This window comes from Helianthus annuus, chromosome 10, assembly GCF_002127325.2.
Source record: "Helianthus annuus cultivar XRQ/B chromosome 10, HanXRQr2.0-SUNRISE, whole genome shotgun sequence".
Taxonomy (NCBI): domain Eukaryota; kingdom Viridiplantae; phylum Streptophyta; class Magnoliopsida; order Asterales; family Asteraceae; genus Helianthus; species Helianthus annuus.
In genome coordinates, this window is record NC_035442.2 from 43,101,372 (window position 1) to 43,113,563 (window position 12,192).

Genomic DNA, 12,192 nt, shown 5'->3' on the forward strand with positions numbered 1-12,192 from the left:
CTTCTGTGATAAAAGATGCAAAGACACGATGATTTATACGAGGAAAAAGCCCTTGATCAATGTATGATCTCCGGCATAAAAAACCTCGGGTGATGGCAACTACCGATCACCAACTTCAATATATGAAAAATATGATTACAACTTTGGATGATAATGAGCTGAGTACAAGGATCGCTATTGCTTTTGGTGTCTAAGTGTGTGAGAGTTGCGTCGTATGTCGTGTGTGTCATGTGTTTTCTTCCGAATGAGGAAGAGGGGTATTTATACAAGTGTAGGTGACTTATTTTAGGTAAAATGACTAATTATCAGCTCATTACCCCTTTAGAAATAAAGACAATCTAGCCTAAATTGCTGCCCATGAATCAAGCCATGTTTCCATATCCTGTGCAACGTCTATCTCTGATTTAGCTCTTGCCATAATTGTGAAGACGCGTCCCTGGATCATGATGCCTAGAGCGTATCCTGCTAGATGTCCCTGCAAAACAATATTGTATTAAGTGGAAGTGGCCGTTAGTATGAGGACCACTATAATGTCCCATGATCCTGATCCTGAAGACCTGCTGAGGATCACTGTCTGCCAAAGAAACAAGGATCACTGGTTAGGATCACGTATAAGGATCACCTATAATGAAAATCCAGCCCTAACAGGAAGTTAGCACCAAAGTGGGAAGGCCCTTACTTGATTGAAGCTGAAGCAGGAAAGGGGGCATACAGATTGCTAACTATGGAAGGAAACTTGTTACCAAGAGCCTGGAATGCTGTTCACTTAAAGAGATACTTTATGTGAACATGATCCTTCAAGCATGTGATCCTTACATTGAGGTATCCTCAAAGAATCCCGGTGATGTCAGTGATCCTTACTCTGGTAATGTCCTTATCTTAAAACTATTACATTTCCTTACTTTTTACCAAAGGATAAGGATCCTGTATCCTTCATCCTCTTCTCACAAACCATTTGAGTTATGATAGTTCAGGTATCTACAGCATATCGTCAAAGATCATCAAAAGCAACGCAGATCCTTGGGTCTAACCCCAGTTATCCTTGGGATTATCCCCAGTTTCCGCCAGCAGCGCACGATGATCCTGATATAGTTCACGTCTTTGGGACCAGTACCCACTTCCGGGGCTGACAACCTCATCGTACTGGCTATACCCAGGATCCTACGTATAATGGTAGACGTACCATACATCCGTTCATAAGGTTTCTAACGTTTTCACGTTAGCTAAGGTTTTGACATTTTCATGTCACTAAGTTTGGATAGTCGCCAGTAAGGGCCATACTCCAGTTTACATACGATCCTTTGGGCTTGTCCCCAGTTATCCTTTGGGCTTGTCCCCAGTTATCCTTTGGGCTTGTCCCCAGTTATCCTTTGGGCTTGTCCCCAGTTATCCTTTGGGCTTGTCCCCAGTGATCCTTTGGGATCATCCCCAGTTATCCTTTGGGCATGTCCCCAGCTACTAATTTATCTTTTACATTGGCTTAGTCCCAAGATATGTTCCATTTTTCAGGTTCTCGAAGTTAAACAAATAAGGATCCTTAATCCTTATCATCCATTAAAGTCTCACTTATGGTTATCTTGATTAAAGGTTAGGATCCTAACTTGGATCCTCAGGTATGATCCTTGACTATTTTGATTATACTAAACAACCCGCACACTTTGACAACTAAAACTATGATCCTTGAAAATTTTCAATGATAGGATATTTGATCTAGGATCATATCCTAAATTTATTAAACATGGTTTGCTCAACTCTTGTTACTCTAACAAATATGTTTCTAAAAACTGGGAAATAAGAAGATAAAGGATAACAACACGAGATAAGCCAGAAAAGTTAGAGTTATATTATTAACAAAAGGATCTTAAACCCTTTCAAAAAGTTGTCAAAATTGCCAACCCACATTTCTACCAGCAAAACGTGGCCCGTCCACATGGGTTGGCAAAGGGTGTCCATTGTCTATGCGGTCTTAGCAGGTGCAAGAAATTAAAGGCGGCAGGATCACAAAGGCTTCATCCCCCAAACAGAGGATCCCTCCACCTTTTGTAATCCTATCTATTGTCCAAAGGATCCAGGATCCTTAACCCTAAAAACTATTGTTCAAAGATTACAGACCACCAATTGTTTCAAACATCACAACCACTACCAAACTCAAAAAATTGGGCTCCGGCTATGTCTAGAAGTTTCCATCATTGCCCAATCCCGCAACTCAAACCTTCGCTGCACCATCACCACCAGCTCCACTTGCTTCCCCCTGATCCTTACCAGCATCTCCACCTTCAAGCATAGGGATATCCTCGGCATCATCATCATCCTCCAAATCTGCCAGCCTCGCCTTCCAACCTTCCACGTCCCATGTGCCTTTGTCAAAAGAAGGATCCTGAGCCTCCGCAGCCATTTGCAGCTGGATCTTATACATGGTTATCGCAGCAGAGACCTTAGCATCCTGGGTGATATCATGCTTCTCGTAGTCAAACTTGATCAATGCTTTGACAGCTTCGTCCTTGATAGCCCGGAGCTCCTTCTCAAGATCAGCTATCTTGAGATCCTTCAGCATACCCATCTGTTGGAGGTCGGCAATTTGGCGATCCTGATCTTCAACGTGGTTAACATAAGTCTCTATTTCAGTAAGTTTCTGCAAAAACAACGACGTCAAACACAGGTGATCCTCAAAAACCATCAAGATAACCAACAGGGGCAGTGATCCTAACCTCGTTGACAGAATCAAGAAACTACTGGCGAATCAGAGGGAATCCTTGAAGATCCTCAGAAGCCTTTCTCTTCTTTCCCTTACCCCTAATAGGAGCTTTAGGGGCAGAAGCAGAGGGACTAGCAGCAGGGGTCTTCTTTCTTGAAGACTTGACATTGGCAAGTTCATCAATCCCAAACTTGGAGGCAGACTTAGCAGGTTTCCCAGCACCTACACAATCAAAACAAGATAAGTTCCCTTACTAACTAAACAGTCTTACATATAACTTACTTTTTAATAAGGATACTTACTTGACATAGTGGCAGATGCGGAGGATACTTCTTGTGAATCTTCGATGGTGACTTGAAAACTTCTGGTCTCAGGATCAAGCTTCTTGAAAGCTCAAACTCTCTCTCCTGCAGCAGGAGTTAACTTGAGATGAGTAACGGATATAGCTGAAAAAACAACAAAAGACGAAAAAGACATTAGTGATCCTCATCATAAGAGACAAGTCTGATGGTGATCCTTCCAGGATCCTCTATCCTACCATGAGTAGCCCACTCCTTGGGCAGATCCTCCCCGTTAGGGATGGTATCTCTCCTAACAAAGAAGAATCGTCGCTTCCAGTTGGTATCATTTTTTGTGACCTTAAAAACAGGGTGATCCTCTCCAGCTTTCCGTTTCAACAGGTATCGACAGGAACCAAATGTGGTAAGATCATATAACTCGGCCAGCTCCGGCATCCCTAAGTCAATCCCCTCCTGCTCGATGATCCTCTCAAGGGTACACAGAACCCTCCAGATCATCGGCATGGCCTGGATATAGGACATACCGGTCAGAGAAAAGAAGGACTGAGTGAAGGCTGGAAAAGGATATGAATATCCTATGGTAAACGGAGTTGCAGGAAAGGCCACCCAGGCGTCGGAAACGAAATCACTCAGAGCGGTGGGAGTAAAAGACTTGAAGACGGTATCCGCCGGAAAACAGTGACGGATCCTATCAACATGAGCATCAGTAAAGCAGCACCTCTCTGTAGGAGAGTCTTTGACGATCCCTTGGCTTTTCAAAGGACTGATCTTCTTGTGATCCTTGTGAGGAGAATTTCGGAGCAACATACTCTTGGCAGGATAAAAGCATAAAAACAGAGCAAGAGAGGGAAGAAAGAGAAGAGAATACCTGATTGATCTTCGGTAGAGATTATAAAGGGAGAATATCTTGAATTTAAATGAAGATTGATCCTAACCCTATCTCCTATTTATAATCATGATTTGCAGGGATGTCACCTCAATGACGTAAAGGTTGCAACGGCTAGTTCGAAATTAACGGCTAGTTATCCGAATTGTTCGTTGCAGATAAGATCAAAACAAAATACAACTCGTTAATTTACAATAAACTCCTTATATTTTGGGGGCAATTGTTAGGGCTGGATTTTTTACAATACATGATCCTCACATGTGATCCTAACCAGTGATCCATGTTTCTTTGGCAGATAGTGATCCTCAGCAGACCTCCAGGATCAGGATCACGGACCATCATAGGATCCTCATGCTAACAGTTGCTTTCGTTGAATTTAATGTTGTTTTGCAGGAATGACTAGCAGGATCCGCTCTTAGCATCACAATTAAAGGACACGTCTTCACAACTATGGCATGTGCTTAATCGGAGATGGACGTTGTGAAGGATATGGAAACTTGGCATGATTTAAGGGCGATAATTTAGGCTAGATTTACTTTTATTTCTAAAGGGGTAATGAGCTGATTATTAGTCTTTTTACCTAAAATAGGTCACCTACACTTGTATATATAACACTCTTCCTCATTCGGAAGAACACACGACACAACTCTCACACGCTTAGACACTCGAAACTATAGTGATCCTTGTACTCAGCTCATTATCATCCAAAGTTGTAACTATTTTTCTTATATTGAAGTTTGGTGATCGGTAGTTGCCATCACCCGAGGTTTTTTATGCCGGAGATCATACATTGATCAAGGGCTTTTTCCTCGTATAAATCATTGTGTCTTTGCATATTTCATATTGAAGTGATCCTATACTTTTTCTACAAACCAAGCATCATACCCCATTTACATAAAGTTTGGTTGCATTATCCTTGTGTGATTTTTGACCAAAACATGTAGGTTTCTGAATCTGTTGCTACGGAAAGCCAGGCGTCGATCCTTAAAGCACGGAAGCTTGACGAAAGGGGGAGCCTGAAGAAAGAGACTACCGAAAGGGGGAGCAACAGAAGCTCGAAGACAGATCCACGGGGATTCTGTTCGAGAAAGAGAAATACAAGACGCTACGAGATTGACTGTGGCAATATCCAAGGGGGAGATTGTTAGTGCATTAATGTCTATCGCCTTCGTCAATCCGAGCCGTAGCGAGAAACCGAAGAAATCAAGCTTTTATTGTTATATTTAGATAGTAAAGGCAAGGTGGCAATTGTGTAAATAATGAGACTTCTCATTATAACCTTGGCCTATAAATAGAACCATTAGGGTTCTCATTTAAGACTTTTGGCTCCATTTGGTGGTTTTGGTGATTCAAGTCTAGAGAGAGAAAGTCTAGAGGGAGAAAGTCTCTCCAACGTGATTTTTGCTTGTACACGTCTTCTTCATCAATAAAATCATGTTTCTAGTACGTTATTGTGTGTTCGGTCACGCACGTTCACGGATTCCGCACGTCGAACATTCGTTACGCAATCGAACGGCGTCAAAACCGGTCCTACAATAACACATAAGGTAGTTCTTCTGCCCATTTCCCTTTTTTGGATCCAAGTTTCTTTTTCAAGTTGTTGATGATGATCTTATTGGATGATTCTGCCTGGCCATTAGCTTGTGGGTGGACTGGTGTTGATGTTATCATCTTAATCCCCCAGCTGTCACAAAAGTTAGTAGTTCTATTCCCAATAAATTGGGATCCATTATCACATACAATTTCAGAAGGAATACCAAATCTAGTAATAATGTTTCTTTTAATGAAGGATATAACTTCCTTTTCCCTGACTTGAGCAAAGGCTTCGGCCTCTATCCACTTGGAGAAGTAATCAGTCATAGCAAGCATGAATACTTTTCCACCAGGTGCCTTGGGAAGCTTACCAACTATATCCATTCCCCATCTCATAAATGGCCAAGAAGAGGATATAGGATGCAAAAGCTCTGCTGGTTGGTGAAGGATATTACTATGTCTCTGACAAGGATCACACTTCTTGGCATATTCCACAACATCCTTCTTCATAGTAGGCCAATAGTATCCTGTCCTCAGTATCCTTGAGAATAATGCTCTGCCCCCAATGTGGTTTCCACAATCTCCTTCATGGAAATCCTTTAGGACTTCTTCGATTTCAGGATCCTCAATGCATCTTAGATATGGTCCTGCAAGAGATCGTTTATACAACATATTATTCAATATTGTAAATTGAGATACCTTAATTTTGAAAGCCCTAGGGTTTTCTCCTGTAGGAATCTCTCCATGTTGTATGTATCTCATGATTGGGAGGATCCATGATCCTGAATGAGATTGAGTATCATCACTAGGGATAATTGCAGAATCCTCTTCTATCTCCATAACCACATGATCTTCAATAGCAGGGGTCATGATATGGATAATAGGAATCCTTATATCCTCCGGGATCTTCAAGGATCATCCTAGATTAGCCAATGCATCAGCCTCTGCATTTTCTTCCCTTGGTACCTGTGTCAAACTAAAGGATACAAAAGAGAGTGCCAATTCTTTAACTATCTCTAAGTATTTAATTAGCTTTTCACCTTTAATAGCATTGGATCCATTAAAGTTATTAGTGATTAATAATGAATCTACATATACCTCAAGATACCTGATCCTCATATGCTTAGCAATTTGCAAATCAGCTATCAAGGCTTCATATTCAGCCTCATTGTTAGTAGTTTGGAACTCACAAGCTATAGAGTGGGGTATTATGTCCCCCTGTGGCGATTTTAGTAGTATTCCAAGCCCTGTTCCTTTGAGATTAGAGGCTCCATCAGTGTAGAGTATCCAAGGATCTTTAGTTTCCTCTAGCTGTTGGACTTCTAATTCAGCTTCCCTTTGCAAGTCACTACTGAAATCTGCCACAAAGTCAGCTAAGGCTTGGGATTTAATGGCAGTCCTTGGTTCATATCTTATATCATAAGCACTGAGTTTCACTGCCCACTTAGCCATCCTTCCTGACATTTCAGGTTTCCTGAGAACATTCTTGATTGGAAAATTAGTCTTAACAATAATGGCATGAGTCTCAAAATAATGTCTTAATTTAGTAGATGCCATAATCAAAGCAAGGATAAGTTTTTCTAAATGTGAATACCTGGATTCAGCATCAAGCAAACTCTTACTTACATAATCAACAGGATGTTGTGTACCTTGATGATCCTTAACAAGGACCGCATTTATTGCTTTTGAGGATACCGCTAAGTATAAGGATAATATATCCCTTTTTTCTGGTTTCATCAAGGACGGGGCTGAGGATAGGTAATCCTTAAGAGCTTTCAGGGCACTTTCATGCTTCTCAGTCCATTCAAATTTCTTGTTTTTCCTCAGGATGTCATAGAATTCCTTGCACTTTTCTGAGGACTTTGATATGAACCTGTTCAAGGCTACGATCCTGCCTGTCAATCTTTGCACATCCTTAGCATTGCCAGGAGATTTGATATTCACAATAGCCTTGATTTGCTCTGGACTTGCTTCAATGCCCCTCTTTGTCACCATATAGCCTAAGAATTTACCTACTTTAACACCAAAATGACACTTGGAAGGATTTAGTTTCATATTAAATTTATCAAGGATATTGAATGCTTCTTCCAAGTCCTTAAGGTGATCCTCAGTTTTTTTAGACTTAACCACCATGTCATCTATATAGACTTCCATAGTATGTCCAATTTGATCCTTGAACATCATATTGACTAGCCTTTGATAAGTAGCACCTGCATTTCTTAGTCCAAATGGCATAGCAATATAACAATATATACCAGTTGGGGTCATAAAGGTTGTATCCTCTTGATCAGATGGTTCTATCTGAATTTGCTGAAATCCAGATGAAGCATCCATAAAAGTTAACAGTTCATGACCCGCGGTAGCATCCACCATGGAATCAATGTGGGGTAATGGGAAAGGATCCTTGGGACATGCCTTGTTTAAATCAGTAAAATCGACACATACCCTCCACTTTCCATTTTTCTTTTGAACAACAACCACATTGGCTAACCATCTTGGATACTTAACTTCTCTAATCATACCTGCCCGAATTAGTTTATCTACCTCTTCCTGGATAATAGCATTCCTTTCAGGTGCAAACTTCCTCCTTTTCTAATGAATTGGTTTGAATGACCTGTCAATGCCAAGTTTATGAGTAATTACATCCTTAGATATACCTGTCATATCCTCATGTTTTCAGGCAAAGGTAGTTTTTCTTCTTCGGAGGAAGGATATTAGCTCATGTTCAATATCGCTAAGGATCCCTGATCCTATGAAGATCTTGGATTCAGGATCATCAGGATCCATGAGGATTTCTTTCTAATCCTGTTCTCTTGCCTCCAAGTCATCTCTTGAAGGATACTTTAATTGCTATTACTCCTTCGGTCTTGAGGCTGGCTTCATTGATGATGTGTAGCAGTTCTTAGCCTCTTGCTGATCACTCTTAATTTTTACCACCCCCCATGGACTAGGAAGCTTTACACACTGATGATAGGTAGATGGGACTGCCTTCATATCATGTATCCATGGCCTGCCAAGGATAACATTACAACAAGATAAGCAGTCTATAACACAAAATTTTTGATAAGAATGTAATCCTTCAATATAGATTGGGAGTTTGATGTCCCCCAGAGTATTCTTGGTCTCCCCGCTGAATCCCACAGGTACTGAGGATCTTGGTATGATATCGGATTCAGGAATATTCATCTTCTTAAGGACATCAAGCTGGATGATGTTCACAGAGCTTCCTCCATCTATAAGGATCCTGCGAACTAAATGGTTAGAAATAAAAAGAGTAATAACAAGACCGTCATGATGAGGATCCTGAATGTCAACACGATCATCCTCATCAAAAGTTATAATTTTATCCTTGGTAACACTGGACGTTCGAATGGGTCTGTCTCCATTGTCCATCTTGGTTTCCTTGGCATGTCTTTTGGCTGCTGAAAAGGAAGTACCACAAATGTCTGATCCTCCGGATATGAAGTTTATAACTTGTGCATCTGCTGGAGGAGCAGGAGCTTTTTCTGGGATCCTTTCAGGATCCTGGGTTCTTGATTTCTTTCGTCCCAAAAGTTCCTTTAAATGCCCCTTTCTTAACAAGTAACCAATTTCTTTTCTTAGTGCAATACACTCTCAGTGAGATGCCCAAAATCCTCGTGATAAGCACACCATTTTGATTTATCTTTTGTAGCAGCTGGTTTATCACTTTTTCTTGGCCATCTAGCTTTCTCACCTAAATTATGCATTGCAAGAATCAGTTCATTATTATCAACAGAAAAACAGTATTCAGAGATTGGAGGATAATCCTCATCATCCTCTTCCTGTTCCACTGCATGCACATTCTGGTTATCAGACTTGTTGTAGGATTTGAACTTGTTGTTCTTGAAAGGGGATCCTTGCTTTTCCTGTTTTGAGGATCCTGCTAGTCTTTCCTGGATGTCATCCTCTAAACGGATGAACCTAAGGGCCCTGGTTCTTACTTCATCGAGATTCCTGCATGGAGTCATAACAAGATCATCATAGAATAGTGAATCCCTAAGCAAACCCATTTTAAAGGCTTCTACAGTCGTAGCTATATCCAAGTTAGGGATATCTAAGGATTCTTTACTAAACTTAGTGATATAATCTCTAAGTGATTCATTTTGACCTTGTGTTATCCTATACAAATCACTAGTTAATCGTTCAAACCTTCTACTACAAGAAAATTGGCTATTAAACAAGTTAACTAGATTAGCAAATGAAGTAATAGAATAGGGAGGAAGACTTAGCAGCCATTTAAGAGCTAATCCTGTGAGGGTGGATCCAAATCCCTTGCATAAACATGCTTCCTTTAACCTTTCTGGGATGGGGTTAATCTCCATCCTCTCTCTGTATTGAGCTATGTGTTCTTCAGGATCTGTGGAGCCATCATATAACTTCATGGTTGGTATCTGGAACCTCTTGGGTATATCAGCATCACAAATAGGTGGTGCAAACGAGATATCTTATGACTCCCATCTGCAATCTCAGGAATAGGCTTAACCACCCCCGGGACACTGGAGATCATATCCTTAAGCTTTTGTAACTCCCTAGCCATAGCTTGATTGATACCTGTATCCTGCATAAGGCCATGGTTAGTGGTATAAGAATTATTGAAAGTGTTACCTCCCAGTGGATTCAAACTTGGAATCCCGGATGCAATTCCATATTGTCGAGGTTCTGGTATGATTGAAGAACCAGAAGAAGCAATGGTTTGCATTGGGATGAAGTCTCCTTGATGGACATCAGAACTTCCAGGTTACAAACTTCTTAAGGATCCTAGATCCTATGGAGCATTAGATCCTTGATGCACTGTGAATGGGGGTCTTGGAGGATAATCCATGGATCCGAAAACCTGAGAGGATCCTTGAGGCTGAAAGGAGGATCCTTGAACCTGAGAGGATCCTCGGACCTGAGAGGATCCTTGGAGCTGAGAGGATCCTTGAACCTGAGAGGATCCTTGGAGCTGAGAGGATCCTTGAACCTGAGAGGATCCTTGGACTTGCTGCGTCCCCATGTATCCTCTAGAGCTAACAAAGGATCCCTGATGCTGAGAGAAGGATCCTGCTGGTTGAAAATAGGATCCCAAGGCCTGAGACGTTGCTGAGGATCCGTAGTGCATTCCTCTTGTTCCACCCAAGTATTGGACATCCGGAGCTGCAGAATGCTGAGAGGTTATGACCGGAGTTTCGAAATTCAAAGATCCGGGCATCAATGGGGAATGATCCTCTGCTGATCTCTTCTGTTTCTTGATATCTCCAATTTCTCTGAGAATCCTTTCGTTGGTCTTGTCCTGCTGCAATATGTGATCCTTCATCTGCAAAATTAAAGTAAAAAGATCACTAGTAGTAGGAGTATAAGATGCAGAGGAAGTTGGAGGTTTTGAGAAAATAGGAGTTGGTTTCTTCCAGCATTCTTCTGGGATCCAGAAGGTGGTGGAGGCAAAGGTGGAACGCCCTGGGATGAATTGACCGCAGACATTGCACTTGAAGTGTTTTTTGCTGAAGAAGCCATCTGCTTGGTTGTAACGAACCGGAATGATCACAGAAACAAGAATTCCTTAGGAATGAAGCACCAATTGCCCCACGGTGGGCACCAAACTGTGTTGGTAAAAAATCAGGCAATGATAATGTAACCAAACTTTCTGTTGTGAGGTGTGATGCTTGAATTAATGAAAGATATTAAGGATCACTCTGAAATGTAATGAACAAGTGACACCGAGATTTATACGAGGAAAAAGCCCTTGATCAATGAATGATCTCCGGCATAAAAAACCTCGGGTGATGGAAACTACCGATCACCAACTCAGATTAAACAAGAAATGTTTTACAACTTCGGACGATAGCGAGCTAATTACAAGGATCACTATAGTGTAAAGTGCAAAAAATGTGTAATCGCCAAGTGAATTGTCAAGAGCCGTTACGAGTGTGTGTGTTAAGCTAAAAATAGCCAAGTGTTTCTATTTAGCTCGCTATCCCCTTTAAAAATAGAAAATATCTAAGCTAACTAACTATCCGCATTTCATGCAAGTCCTCCACGAACTCCATAACGTTCACTTCAGTCATGCACGTGCGGAATAAATATGGAATATGCTCCAGGAATATCGCCAAGACCAAGTCCAAGCTCGTACTCCTGCAAAACAACATCATATTTAAAGCAGACAATCGTTAGTATAAGGATCCTTATGATGATCCATGATCCTGATCCTGCAATACTTCTGAGGATCACTAGCTCAAACAGAAGTGAGGATCACTAAACCCAATGGCAATTGAGGATCACAAATCATTGGAAAATCCTCCCCTAACAATAATGGTGACAACCACCCATTAACATAATTAACTAAACTAATTAACAAGCAAAAGGAAATTAAACTACTTGCTGCATGAACATGGGCTAAATGTATTCATGTGTGAAGATGTATGCATGGAATGATGTACGCATGGGTGAGGAGTGGTACATATCATTCCCGCGCCCTTGAAAATGTCCTTGTCTGCAAGGACTGTAAGAAGTACCATGGAGGTCGCCATTCGACTCTTCCAATCGCATTCGGTGTAGTCTCAACGAGTCGCCATGGTGGGCGCCATTCCGTTCTTGGAGTCAAAGCATTCTTAATATATGTTGAAGCCGTGTTCATCAAAGATTGAGAGAAAACCGGTGTTGATGCAGCCATCGGAATGAGTTTTTGGGGTGGTGATGTACGGGAGGGGAAGTTGGCGGTGGTGATGGTGTGAACCAAGGGGTTGTTTTTGGTGGTGGTGTAACTGCAACGAGCACTTGTT